Source organism: Arachis ipaensis, chromosome B10 (assembly GCF_059453495.1).
Source record: "Arachis ipaensis isolate K30076 ecotype BB chromosome B10, ASM5945349v1, whole genome shotgun sequence".
NCBI lineage: Eukaryota > Viridiplantae > Streptophyta > Magnoliopsida > Fabales > Fabaceae > Arachis > Arachis ipaensis.
The window spans coordinates 79,152,210-79,166,278 of NC_142435.1; positions in this window are offsets into that span (position 1 = coordinate 79,152,210).

Sequence of the window (14,069 nt, forward strand, 5' to 3'; positions counted from 1 at the left end):
TTTATCGTGGCAAAAGAATCCAGTAGTAACTAAGTACTCTTGGGAGAGCCTAAGCAAGTTAAAACAAGCCTTTGTGGGTGTGTTAGAGGAGAACTTGGGGGAGCCCCCTCACTTGGATACAAAGAGGTTTCTGGGAGATCCTTCCCTTCTTCGAGCTGAGCTGGGTAGTGGCCGACATCTTTTTAGCTTTTCTTTTCTTTGTTTGTTTGCCGATTTATCCACTTCTTACGTGGTTTTGCTGGCTTCTTTTTCAGAAATGGTGAAGTCTTCAAATTCCATAAAGGCCTTTCGTAGGGCAAAGAAGGCGACAGCTACAGAGAATCTGTCCGCAAAAACTCCTGCTGAAGGGTCTTCCGAACTACCTCCAAAGAAGCCGACCTCGGGTGCTTCTGGGCCGAGGAAGGTCATTCTGACCCCTCAAGACCGAACGGTTCCTTCTGACCCAGTTCAACCGACTTCCGGTGCTACCTCTTTTCCTACTGCTGGTCCTCCTCCGAAACAGCAAAAGACTGTTGGTCCTTATAACTTGGATGCCCAGGATTTTGACGCCGTAGGATTTGTTGATGAACAGATTGCTCCTTATGGCCAACTTCCAATGGATGACGTGTCCATCCTTCGTCACTTGGATTTCATCACCAGCAACAATGTTCGGATGACCCATATGGGTACGGCTTTGTTCCGTACGGTCCAGGGTTCTCCAATCCATGTGACTAAATCCTTTATGCAGGATCCCAAGTCCGAATTCAATAGAATCAAGGGTTTGAAGGATGAGCTTGACGCTAGGGTGATTAAATTGGAATTGGATGTTGAGAGGAAGAAATCCCGAGCTACTGCTGCTGAGGCTGCTACAAACCTAGCGAAGGAGGCGGCGAAAAAATATAAGGAGAGCTATACTCGAACTTATGGCGAGCTGCTGGAGCTTAAGGAGACTGATGCATATGAGAACTTGAAAGCCCAAGTCCTAGTTCTTGCCCCCGAGCTCGACCTCACTTTATTCAGTTTGGATAACGTAGTGGAGGACGGCAAGATCGTGCTTGCCCCAGATGATGAAGATGAGAGTCCTCCTCTTGTGCCACCTGGTAAAGCTGCAGTTACTTCAGCCTCTTCCGCCCCCTCTGAGGTCGACCAACCAGAGTCCGATCCCGACGTGCAGATCCTGAATCGTCCTGATGGAACTGTCGATGCCGTCCTGATCGCGACCATTCCGCCTCCTCCAGCCAAGGATGCTACTACTCGGGAGAATTTAGATCCTTTATAATTTTCTTGTGCTTTGTATTATAGTCCAGTTTGTGGACTTTCGAACTTAGCTTTTTGTACATCTTTTTGTGGGTGACTTTGATGACATTTGGTTGCTTCTTAGCAACTTCATTTTAAAACACAAAACACTTTAGACTCTGAGGCTGCCTTTTTGGATGGCCTTTTGAGTCTTTAATGCTTTATTATGATGAATATGTTTCTCTGATATGTTGACCATACCCTTGCAGCTTTTGTGGATTTTTACAGAGGTTTGGTACCTCCCCTGTCCGACCTCTTTGGCCCTTTTTAGATTATGCCTTTCTTCTTGCATGGGCGAGGTGATCCTTTGTGTCCGGGCTAACTTGTCTGATGACTTTTTAGTGTTCTTATAGAACTTTTTTAGTCGTCGACTTCCTCGTAGCCTTAGTCCATTGTTTGAGTGGAGCTGTTTCCCTTTTGAGCCTTAAGTTGTTTCTCAACCTTCTGGATTGCTCTTTTGAGATTGTGCTTTGCGCCTTTTCTTGGCTGATGTCAACCTGTAGGGCTTTGTTATTTGGGCTTTTTAGTCATGTTCCAACAACTTTTTAGGTAGTGTTCCGATTAGGAACCTTTTCTTTACAGTTTGTTTGGATGACTTTTTAGTGCCGTCTTGACTTGTGCTTTTGCTTTCTAGGTAGTGTCTTTTTTGCAAGACTTGTACCTTTATAGCGAAGCAGCTCGGACCTTTTTAAGGTATTTTTGTCCCTTTTTAGTGATCCTTTCTTTGGTCCGACTTCTCTGTTGGGCCTTTTTAAGTTATTTTTAGTAATCCATTTTTAGTCAGACCTCGTCAGGTCGCTTTTTATGGGTTAATTTTTATAACTTGCATTAATCTGCTTCTATCGCTTTCACCTTGCCGACTTCTTTTTAATCGGACGATAAATTTGGTTTTCACCTTGCCGACCTCTTCATAATAAGACAATGAATTTTGTTTTCACCTTGCCGACCTCTTTGTAATCGGACAATGAATTTTTACGTTTTATGAGCTTAGATTAATGCGTCTTGGTAGGAAAATTTTTAGGGAATCTGAAAACTTTATTCAAATGATAATAAAAAATAGAAATATGAACAAGAGTGTATACATATGACAAATTCTGTGTGGAAGTTGGCGTGCTTCTGGTAGGGTGGGCATGTCTTGACAAATTCTGTTGCTTCCCTTTATAAGGTCGGCCAGTAGAAACCCGTTTGGAGTACCTTTTTAGCAAGTGCTCGTGCTCCGAGGTGATTTCCACACGCGCCACTGTGGACTTCTTCGAGAACTTCCTTTGTAGCGGAGGTCGGGACGCATTTTAGAAGGGGTGTGGATATTCCCCTCTTATACAGGACGTCTTGTATTATGGTGTAGTACTGAGCTTCTCGTACTAGCCTTTTTGCCTCCTTTTTGTCTGCTGGGAGTGTTTCTGACTTGAGATAGTTAATTATGGGAGTCATCCATCCTTGATCCTGTCTTGAGATGGTTAGGATCTTCTCTTCCTCCATGGTTGATGGATTTCGGAGAGTTTCTTGGATGAGGCTTCTTTGGTTGCCCCCTCTTTTGGTGCTAGCTAGTTTTGAAAGTGCATCGGCTCGGACATTCTGTTCCCGGGGTATGTGTCAGATCTCATATCCCCTGAATTGTCCGAGCTATTCTTTGGTTTTGTCAAGGTATTTTTTCATGGTGGTATCTGTTTTGAGGGTTACCTGAAACTGAAGGTCGATCTTGGATGAGATCTGTTGTGGTGGCCGGAGCGGTCGTGTCCGACTTGTTGGATCTGGTGGCCGGAGCTGTCGTGTCTGACCTGGTGGAACTGGTGGAGCTGGAGATGCTGCTGATCCTTCGTCACCGGAGGGTGGTAGTACCTGCAAGAGACTCCGATGCTTAAGTTAGCATGGGCTTTAAGAAGATTTTTAGTAGGATCCGAGTATGAGTTATACCTGGGTGCTCCAGTGTATTTATAATGGTGTGGAGTGACCTTTCTGGAGATAAGATAGTTATCTTATCTTATCTTTGAGTGAAGTCATCTTATCTTTAAGGGGAACCGCCTTTATCCTTCTAGGCTTTGGCTGCCTTTAGATTGGGCCGTGTCCCTTCGTTTGGGCCTGCTTGGGCCTCTTATGGCGATTTGGCCGAGCTCTTTGTGAAGAGGTCGGCAATGGGCCAACCTTCCAAGAGGTCGGTCATGGGCCAACCTTCCAAGAGGTCGGTCATGGGCCAACTCTCTAAGAGGTCGGCCAACCCTCTAAGAGGTCGGCCAACCCGGTCCCTTATAGCTCGAACCGATCTATGAACAGTGCCCCTGCTTGAGTTCAGACCTTTCCGTGAGATCGTGCTTTCAGAGCTTTGATCTCTTTGAGGAAGTCGTGCTCAAGCATCCCGACTTTGGTCGATCTTGAGTAGTTTCTCCTTTGTGCGAGTCTGGTATTGCCCTTTTTAGTTTGATGAGAGGTATTTTCAGCCTTCTTCAGACTTGTTTGTCTTCATTGCTCGGGCTTTTTAGTCATAATCCAACAACTTTTTAGGTAGTGTTTCGATGGGGAACCTTTTTATAGTTTGTTTGGACGACTTTTTAGCTCCGTCTTTGAGGCCGTGCTTTTCGCTTTTTAAGTAGTGTCTTTTTTCAAGACTTTGTACCTTTCAGCGAAGCACTTCTGGCTTTGGTCTTTTGACCTTTCCTTGGCCTTTGTGAGATGTTTATAGAGTGTTGGTACTTTGCTGTCCGACCTCTTTTTGATTAGATCTTTTTTAGTCTGTCTTCTGTTTAGGCGGGATGACCTTTGGGGCTAACTTGTCCGACAACTTTTTAGTGTTCTTGGTAAAACCTTTTTAGTTGGTCTGAACAATTTTGATAGCCTTGTCGTGGAGCCGTGGCTTTGTGGGCGGAGCTATGTCCCTTTTAGTGCACGCTTTTCGTTGGTCTGACTTCTCGTGTCGATCCGAGCTGTAGCTTTCGTTGGTCCGACTTCTCTTGTCGGTCCAATCTGTAGCTTTCGTTGGTTGACTTCGCTTGTCGATTCTTTCTGAGTTATTTTTAGTAATCCATTTTTAATCAGGCTTTGCCGGATCTCTTTTTTATGGATTTACTTTTTATAACTCTGTAGCTTTAATCGGCTTGGGCCGACTTCCTTATGTTGGTCACTTCTAAGTTATTCCTAGTAATCCATTTTTGGTTGGACCTTGCCAGGTCTCTTTTTATGGATTACTTTTTATAATCTTGTAGCTTTAGCTGGCTTGGGCCGACTTCTTCATGTCAGCCCCTTCGAAGTTATTTCTAGTAATCCATTTTATGTGGACCTTGTCAGGTCTCTTTTTATGGATTACTTCCTTATAACTTTTTGTAGTATTGTCGGGCCGACTTCATCATGTCGGTCCCTTTCTAAGTTATTTCTAGTAATCCATTTTATTTGGACCTTGTCAGGTCTTTTTTTATGGATTACTTCCTTATAACTTTTTGTAGTATAGTCGGGCCGACTTCATCATGTCGGTCCCTTCTAAGTTATTTCTAGTAATCCATTTTCAGGGCTGGCCAGGCCTCTTTTTTATGGGTTACTTTTTATAACTTTTCGTCGCTTTGATTTGGTCCGACTTCTTTTAAGTCGGTCCATTCTAAGTTATTTCTAGCAATCCATTTTTTGTTTCAAACCTCGTCAAGTCTCTATTCATGGATCGCTTTTTATAACTTCTTGCATTATTCTTTTTTTGTCACTTTCCTCTTGCCGATTTTAATCCTCGCCTGACCTTTTATGAATTCGGTTTTCATCTTTGCCGGCTTTATCATGATCGAGCAGTGAGTTTTGGTTTTCACTTTTGCCGATCTGTAACTTTATAATCGGGTGATGAATTCTTGCGTTTCAGATTAATGCGTCTTGATAAAGAGGATTTGTAGAGAATCTGAAAAAACTGCATTCAAAATAGGAAATATGCAAATATATACATGTGGGTGCTTTATCCTTCTAAGTCAGGTAGTTCATAGATCTTGGTTCGGCACCTCGTTAAAAAACCTTTTCAGGAAAAAGAGTGCACCTTATCCTAAGATTTTCATTACCTCCTAACTATAATACCTTCTTAGGTTGTAGGTGTGCCATGACCTTGGCAGCTCTTGCCCCTCGAGTTCGGACAGCCTGTAGTAGCCATTTCCGAGTACTTCTATGATTCGGTAGGGTCCCTTCCAGTTTGCTGCGAGTTTTCCCTCTCCAGGTCGACTTGTTCCAATATCATTTCGGATTAGGATGAGGTCGTTGTTGGCAAAACTTCGCTGTACTACTTTTTGATTGTATCTTGAGGCCATTCTACGTTTTAGCGCCTCCTCCCTGATCTGAGCTCTTTCCCGTATTTCTGAAAGTAAGTCGAGCTCTTCTTTCTGAAGTTGGGAGTTAGCCTCTTCACTATAGAAGATCATTCTGGGGGACTCTTCTTCGACTTCTACTGGGATCATTGCCTCTATTCCATAAGCTAGTGGGAAGGGTGATTCCTCTGTCGTGGAGTGTGGAGTTGTCCGATATGCCCATAGGACTTGTGGGAGCTCTTCAGCCCAGGCTCCCTTTGCATCCTGTAGTCTCCATTTTAGCCCGGCTAATATAACTTTATTGGCGGCTTCTTCCTGTCCATTGGCCTGGGGGTGTTCTACGGACGTGAATTGGAGCTTTATTTTCAAGTCGGCCACCAATCTTCTGAAGCCTGCGTCTGTGAATTGGGTGCCATTTTCTGTGGTAATGGAGTATGGAACTACAAACCTTGTGACAATGTTTCTATATAGGAATTTTCGACTTCTTTGAGCGGTGGCGTTAGCTAGGGGCTCTGCCTCAATGTATTTTATGAAATAGTCTACCCCTACGATGAGGAATTTGACCTGTCCTGATCCTTGAGGGAAGGGCCCAAGGAGGTCGAGTCCCTGGTGCACGAAATTGTGATCATCAACAATGGTGCCAAAGGACTTGGAGCTCTCAAACGTGAATCACACTTTGTCACAATTCCGCACAACTAACCAGCAAGTGCATTGGGTTGTCCAAGTAATAAACCTTACGTGAGTAAGGGTCGATCCCACGGAGACTGTCGGCTTGAAGCAAGCTATGGTCACCTTGTAAATCTCAGTCAGGCGAATTCAGATGGTGATGGAGAATTGATAATTAAAAGATAAATAAAACATAAAATAAAGATAGAGATACTTATGTAATTCTTTAGTTGGAATTTCAGATAAGCGTATGAAGATGCTTTGTTCCTCCTGAACCTCTGCTTTCCTATTGCCTTCTTCCAATCATTCATACTCCTTTCCATGGCAAGCTTTATGTTGGGCATCACCGTTGTCAATGGCTACTTCCCGTCATCTCAGTGAAAATGTTCTACGCACGCTGTCACCGCACGGCTAATCATCTGTCGGTTCTCGATCATGTTGGAATAGGATCCATTAATCCTTTTGCGTCTGTCACATACCCAACAATCGCGAGTTTGAAGTTCGTCACAGTCATCCCTTCCCAGATCCTACTCAGAATACCACAGAAAAGGTTTAGACATTCCGGATCTCAGGAATGGCCGGCAATAATTCTAGCTTATACCACGAAGGTTCTAATCTTAAATTAGAAACCCAAGAGATACACATTCAAGCTTGTTTGCATGTAGAATGGAAGTGGTTGTCAGTCACGTATTCATAGGTGAGAATGGTGATGAGTGTCACATAATCATCACATTCATCATGTTCTTGGGTGCGAATGAATATCTTGGAGAAGAAATAGACTTGAGTTGAATAGAAAAATAATAGTACTTGTATTAAATCATGAAGAACAGCAGAGCTCCACACCTTAATCTATGGTGTGTAGAAATTTCACCGTTGAAAATACAAAAGTGATAGTGGTGTAAGCATGGTCGAATGGCCAGCCTCCAAGGTCTAGGGACTAAACGTCCAAAGATGAAAATACAATAGTATAAGGTCCTATTTATAGAGAACTAGTAGCCTAGGGTTTACAGAAATTAGTAATTAATGCAGAAATCTTCTTCCGGGCCCACTTGGTGTGTGCTTGGGCTGAGCATTGAAGCTTCCATGTGTAGAGACTTTTCTTGGAGTTAAACGCCAGCTTTCGTGCCAGTTTGGGCGTTTAACTCCAGCTTTTGTGCCAGTTCTAGCGTTAAACGCCAAAATTCTTGAGCTGACTTGGAACGCCTGTTTGGGCCATCAAATCTCGGGCAAAGTATGGACTATTATATATTGTTGGAAAGCCCAGGATGTCTACTTTCCAATGCCTGTAGCTCCAGAAAATCCACTTCGAGTGCAGGGAGGTCAGAATCCAACAGCATCTGCAGTCCTTTTTCAGCCTCGGAATCAGATTTTTGCTCAGGTCCCTCAATTTCAGCTAGAAAATACCTGAAATCACAGAAAAACACACAAAATCATAGTGAAGTCCAGAAAAGTGATTTTTAAATAAAAACTAATAAAACTATAATAAAAACTAACTAAAATATACTAAAAACATACTAAAAATAATGCCAAAAAGCGTATAAATTATCCGCTCATCACAACACCAAACTTAAATTGTTGCTTGTCCCCAAGCAACTGAAAATCAAATAGGATAAAAAGAAGAGAATATACAATGAATTCCAAAGACATCTATGAAGATCAGTATTAATTAGATGAGCGGCGCTTTCAGCTTTTTGCCTCTGAACAGTTTTGGCATCTCACTTTTTCCTTTGAAGTTCAGAATGATTGGCTTCTATAGGAACTCAGAATCCAGATAGTGTTCTTGATTCTCCTAGTTAAGTATATTGATTCTTGAACACAGCTACTTTATGAGTCTTGGCCGTGACCCTAAGCATTTTGTTTTCCAGTATTACCACCGGATACATAAATACCACAGACACATAACTGGGTGAACCTTTTCAGATTGTGACTCAGCTTTGCTAGAGTCCCCAATTAGAGGTGTCCAGAGCTCTTAAGCACACTCTTTTTGCTTTTGGACCACGACTTTAACCGCTCAGTCTCAGGTTTTCACTTGACACCTTCACGCCACAAGCACATAGTTAGGGACAGCTTGGTTTAGCCGCTTAGGCCAGGATTTTATTCCTGTGGGCCCTCCTATCCACTGATGCTCAAAGCCTTGGATCCCTTTTTATCACCCTTGCTTTTTGGTTTAAAGGGGTATTGGCTTTTTCTGCTTGCTTTTCTTTTTTTTCTTTCTTTTTTTTCTTTTCTCTCTCTTTTTTTTCACATATATCCTTTTTTTGCAAGCTTTTCACTGCTTTTTCTTGCTTCAAGAATCAATTTTATAATTTTTCAGATCATTAGATAACATTTCTCCTTTTCCATCATTCTTTCAAGAGCCAACAATTTTAACATTCATAAACAATCAAATTCAAAAATATGCACTGTTCAAGCATTCATTCAGAAAAACAATAGTATTGCCACCACATCAAAATAATTAAACTGTTTTAAAATTTGAAATTCATGCACTTCTTTTTCTTTTTCAATTAAAAACATTTTTCATTTTAAGAAAGGTGATTGATTCATTTTCATAGCTTTAAGGCATAGACACTTAGACACTAATGATCATGTAATAAAGACACAAACATAAATAAACATAAAGCACAATTTTTGAAAAACAGAAAATAAAGAACAAGGAAATTAAAGAACGGGTCCACCTTAGTGATGGCGGCTTGTACTTCCTCTTGAAGATCTTATGGAGTGCTTGAGCTCCTCAATGTCTCTTCCTTGCCTTTGTTGCTCCTCTCTCTTGGTCCTTTGGTCTTCTCTAATTTCATGGAGGAGGATGGAATGCTCTTGGTGCTCCACCCTTAGTTGTCCCATGTTGGAACTTAATTCTCCTAGGGAGGTGTTGATTTGCTCCTAATAGTTTTGTGGAGGAAAATACATCCCTTGAGGCATCTCAGGGATTTCATGATGAGGAGTTCCCTCATGCTCTTGTCCATGGGTGGGATCTCTTGTTTGCTCCATCCTTTTCTTAGTGATGGGCTTGTCCTCATCAATGAGGATGTCTTCCTCTATGTCGATTCCAGCTGAATTGCAGAGGTGACAAATGAGATGAGGGAAGGCTAACCTTGCCACAGTAGAGGACTTGTTCGCCACCTTGTAGAGTTCTTGGAATATAACCTCATGAACTTCTACTTCCTCTCTAATCATGATGCTATGAATCATGATAGCCCGGTCTATAGTAACTTCAGATCGGTTGCTAGTAGGAACGATTGAGCGTTGGATGAACTCCAACCATTCCCTAGCCACGGGCTTGAGGTCATGCCTTCTTAGTTGAACCGGCTTCCCTCTTGAATCTCTCTTCCATTGAGTGCCCTCTTCACAGATGTCCATGAGGACTTGGTCCAACCTTTGATCAAAGTTGACCCTTCTAGTGTATGGGTGTGCATCTCCTTGCATCATAGGCAAATTGAATGCCAACCTTACATTTTCCGGACTAAAGTCTAAGTATTTCCCTCGGACCATTGTAAACCAATTCTTGAGCTTAAAAGGGACCTCGGGGATCACCTTCTTCTTGGCCACAACTTCATAGAAGTGGTCTCGATACACCCTTGAGAAGAATTTCTCCATCTCCCATGACTCGGAGGTGGAAGCTTTTGCCTTCTGTTTCCTCTTTCTAAAGGTTTCTCCAGCCTTTGGTGCCATTAATGGTTATGGAAAAATAAAAAAGCTTTAGCTTTTACCACACCAAACTTAGAAGGTTGCTCGTCCTCGAGCAAAAGAAGAAAGAAGAGAGTAGAAAAAGAAGAAATAGAGGAGATGGAGGGGGCTTAGTGTTTCAGCCAAAGGGGATAGGTAGTGTGTATGTTGTGTGAAAATGAAGGAGTGAAGATGGGTTTATATAGGAGTGGAGGGGGGGTATGGTTCGGCCATTATGGGTGGGTTTGGGTGGGAAAGTGGTTTGAATTTGAATGGTGAGGTAGGTGGGATTTTATGAAGGATAGATGTGAGTGGTGAAGAGAATGGTGGGATTTGATAGGTGAGGGGTTTTTGGGGAAGAGGTATTGAGGTGATTGGTTAATGGGTGAAGAAGAGAGAGAGAGGTGGGGTAGGTGGGGATCCTGTGGGATCCACAGATCCTGAGGTGTCAAGGATATCTCATCCCTGCACCATGTGGCGTGCAAAATGCCCCTTGCCCATTCCTGGCATTTAACGCCATCTTCTTGCCCATTCCTGGCGTTAAACGCCAGTCTGGTGCCCATTTCTGGCGTTAAACGCCCAGAATGGTGCCAGACTGGGCGTTTAACGCCCATTCTGCTACCTTTACTGGCGTTTAAACGCCAGTAAGTTTTTCCTCTAGGGTGTTCTGTTTTTCATTCTGTTTTTCCTTCTGTTTTTGCTTTTTCAATTATTTTTGTGACTTCACATGATCATCAACCTACAGAAAACATAAAATGACAAAAGAAAATAGAAATTTAATATAGATAGTTAAAGATTGGGTTGCCTCCCAACAAGCGCTTCTTTAATGTCAATAGCTTGACAGTGGCTCTCATGGAGCCTCACAATTGTTTAGAGCAATGTTGGAACCTCCCAACACCAAACTTAGAGTTTGAACGTGGAGGTTCAACACCAAACTTAAAGTTTGGTTGTGGCCTCCCAACACCAAACTTATAGTTTGACTATGGGGGCTCTGTTTGTCTCTGTATTGAGAGAAGCTCTTCATGCTTCCTCTCCATGGTTACAGAGGGGTATCCTTGAGCTTTAAACACAAGGGAGTCTTCATTCGCTTAAATGATCAATTCTTCTCTATCAACATCAATCACAGCTTTTGTTGTGGCTAGGAAGGGTCTGCCAAGGATGATGGATTCATCCATACACTTCCTAGTCTTTTGGATTATGAAGTCAGCAGGGATGTCTTCAACCTTTACCAAGACATCCTCTACAAGTCCATAAGCCTATTTTTTTGAATTGTCTGCCATCTCTAGTGAGATTCTAGCAGCTTGTACCTCAATGATCCCTAGTTTCTCCATTACAGAGAGAGGCATAAGGTTTATACTTGACCCTAGGTCACACAAAGCCTTTTCAAAGGCCATGGTGCCTATGGTACAAGGTATTGAGAATTTTCCAGGATCTTGTCTCTTCAGAGGTAATCTCTGCCTAGTCAAGTCATCCAGTTCTTTGATGAACAATGGAGGTTCATCCTCCCAAGTCTCATTACCAAACAACCTGGCATTTAGCTTCATGATTGCTCCAAGGTACTTAGTAACTTGCTCTTCAGTAACATGTTCATCCTCTTCAGAGGAAGAATACTCATCAGAGCTCCTGAATGGCAAAAGTGAATTCAATAGAATCTCTATGGTCTTTGTGTGAGCCTCAGATTCCCATGGTTCCTCATCAGGGAACTCCATGGAGGCCAGTGGACGTCCATTGAGGTCTTCCTCAGTGGAGATCACTGCCTCTTCCTCCTCTCCAGGTTCGGCCATGTGAGACGTGTTTATGGCCTTGCACTCTCTCTTTGGATTCTCTTCTGTATTGCTTGGGAGAGTACTAGGAGGGAGTTCAGTAATTTTCTTACTCAGCTGACCCACTTGTGCCTCCAAATTTCTAATGAAAGACCTTGTTTCAGTCATGAAACTTTGAGTGGTTTTGATTAGATCAGAGACAATGGTTGCTAAGTCAGAGTGGCCTTGCTTAGAATTCTCTGTCTGTTGTTGAGAAGATGGTGGAAAAGGTTTGCCATTGCTAAACCTATTTCTTCCACCATTACTGTTGTTGAAACCTTGTTGAGGTCTCTGTTGATCCTTCCATGAGAGATTTGGATGATTTTTTCATGAAGGATTATAGGTATTTTCATAGGTTTCTCCCATGTAATTCACCTCTTCCATTGCTGGATTCTCAGGATCATAAGCTTCTTCTTCAGAGGAAACTTCCTTAGTACTGCCTGTTGCTGCTTGCATTCCAGACAAACTCTGAGAAATCATATTGACTTGTTGGGTCAATATTTTATTCTGAGCCAATATGGCATTCAGAGTATCAATCTCAAGAACTCCCTTCTTCTGAGTTGTCCCATTATTCACAGGATTCCTTTCAGAAGTGTACATGAATTTGTTATTTGCAACCATTTCAATGAGTTCCTGAGCTTCTGCAGGCGTCTTCTTCAGATGAAGAGATCCTCCAGCAGAGCTATCCAATGACATCTTGGATAGTTCAGACAGACCATCATAGAAGATACCTATGATGCTCCATTCAGAAAGCATGTCAGAAGGACACCTTCTGATCAATTGCTTGTATATTTCCCAAGTTTCATAGAGGGATTCACCTTCCTTCTATCTGAAGGTTTGGACTTTCACTCTAAGCTTGCTCAATTTTTGAGGTGGAAAGAACTTTGCCAAGAAGGCATTGACTAGATTTTCCCAAGAGTTCAGGCTTTCTTTAGGTTGTGAATCCAACCATGTCCTAGCTCTGTCTCTTACAGCAAAAAGAAAGAGCATAAGTCTGTAGACTTCAGGGTCAATCCCATTGGTCTTGACAGTGTCACAGATTTGCAAGAATTCAGCTAAGAACTGATGAGGATCTTCCAATGGAAGTCCATGAAACTTGCAATTCTGTTGCATTAGAGAAACTAATTGAGGCTTAAGCTCAAAGTTGTTTGCTCCAATGGCAGGGATTGAGATACTTCTCCCATAGAAGTCGGGAGTAGGTGCAGTAAAGTCACCAAGCACCTTCCTTGCATTATTGGCATTGTTGTTTTCGGCTGCCATTGTTTCTTCTTCCTTGAAAAGCTCTGTTAGGCCCTCTAGAGAGAATTGTACTTTAGCTTCTCTTAGCTTTCTCTTCAAGGTCCTTTCAGGTTCAGGATCAGCTTGAACAAGTATGCCTTTATCTTTGTTCCAGCTCATATGAAAGAGAAGAGAACAAGAAAATAGGGAATCCTCTATGTCACAGTATAGAGATTCCTTGAGGTGTCAGAGGAAAAGAAGAATAGAAGGAGAAGATAGATAGAAGAGAATTCGATCTTATCAAGAGGGATAGAGTTTGAATTGCACCTTGAGGAGGAGTGTTAGTTCCTTAAATAGAAGGATGTGAGAAGAGGGGAAGAATTTTTGAAATTAAAGTAAGAGATTTTGAAATAATTAAAAAGAAATTTGAAAATTTGATTGAGATTTTCATAAATTAAGATTAGGAAAGAAATTAAGTGATTTTTGAAAAGATTTTAAAATTAGAAATTAAAAAGATATGATTGAGAGTTAATTTTGAAAAAGATGTGATTGAGAAGATATGATTGAGAAGATATGATTGAAAATCAATTTAAAAAAGAAAGTTTTAAAATTAAAGTTGATTACTTGACTAACAAGAAATTAAAAGATATGATTCTAAAATTTAAAATTTGATCCTTTCTTAATACGCAAGTAACAACTTGAAAATTTTAAAGTAAATCATTAATTATAGCAAGGATTTTCGAAAATAATAAAAAATGTAAAGAAATTGATTTTGAAGAAATATGATTGAAAAGATATGATTTGAAAAAGATTTGATTTTGAAAAATTATGAAAATTTGAAAAAGATTTGAATTAAAAACAAAATCTTCCCTCTAGTGTCCTTCCAACGTTAAACGCCCAGAATGGTATCCATTCTGGCGTTCAACACCCAAAATGCTACCCTTTTGGGCGTTAAACGCCCAGCCAGGTACCTTGGCTGGCGTTTAAACGCCAGTTTTCCTTCTTCACTGGGCGTTTTGAACGCCCAGCTTTTTCTGTTTGATTCCTCTGCTGAATGTTCTGAATCTTCAATTCTCTGTATTATTAACTTGAAAAGACACAATGTTAAAAATATTTTTGAATTTTTAATGTTGAGAAAAAATAAAAATGCAACTAAGATCAAATAAACAATGCATGCAAGACA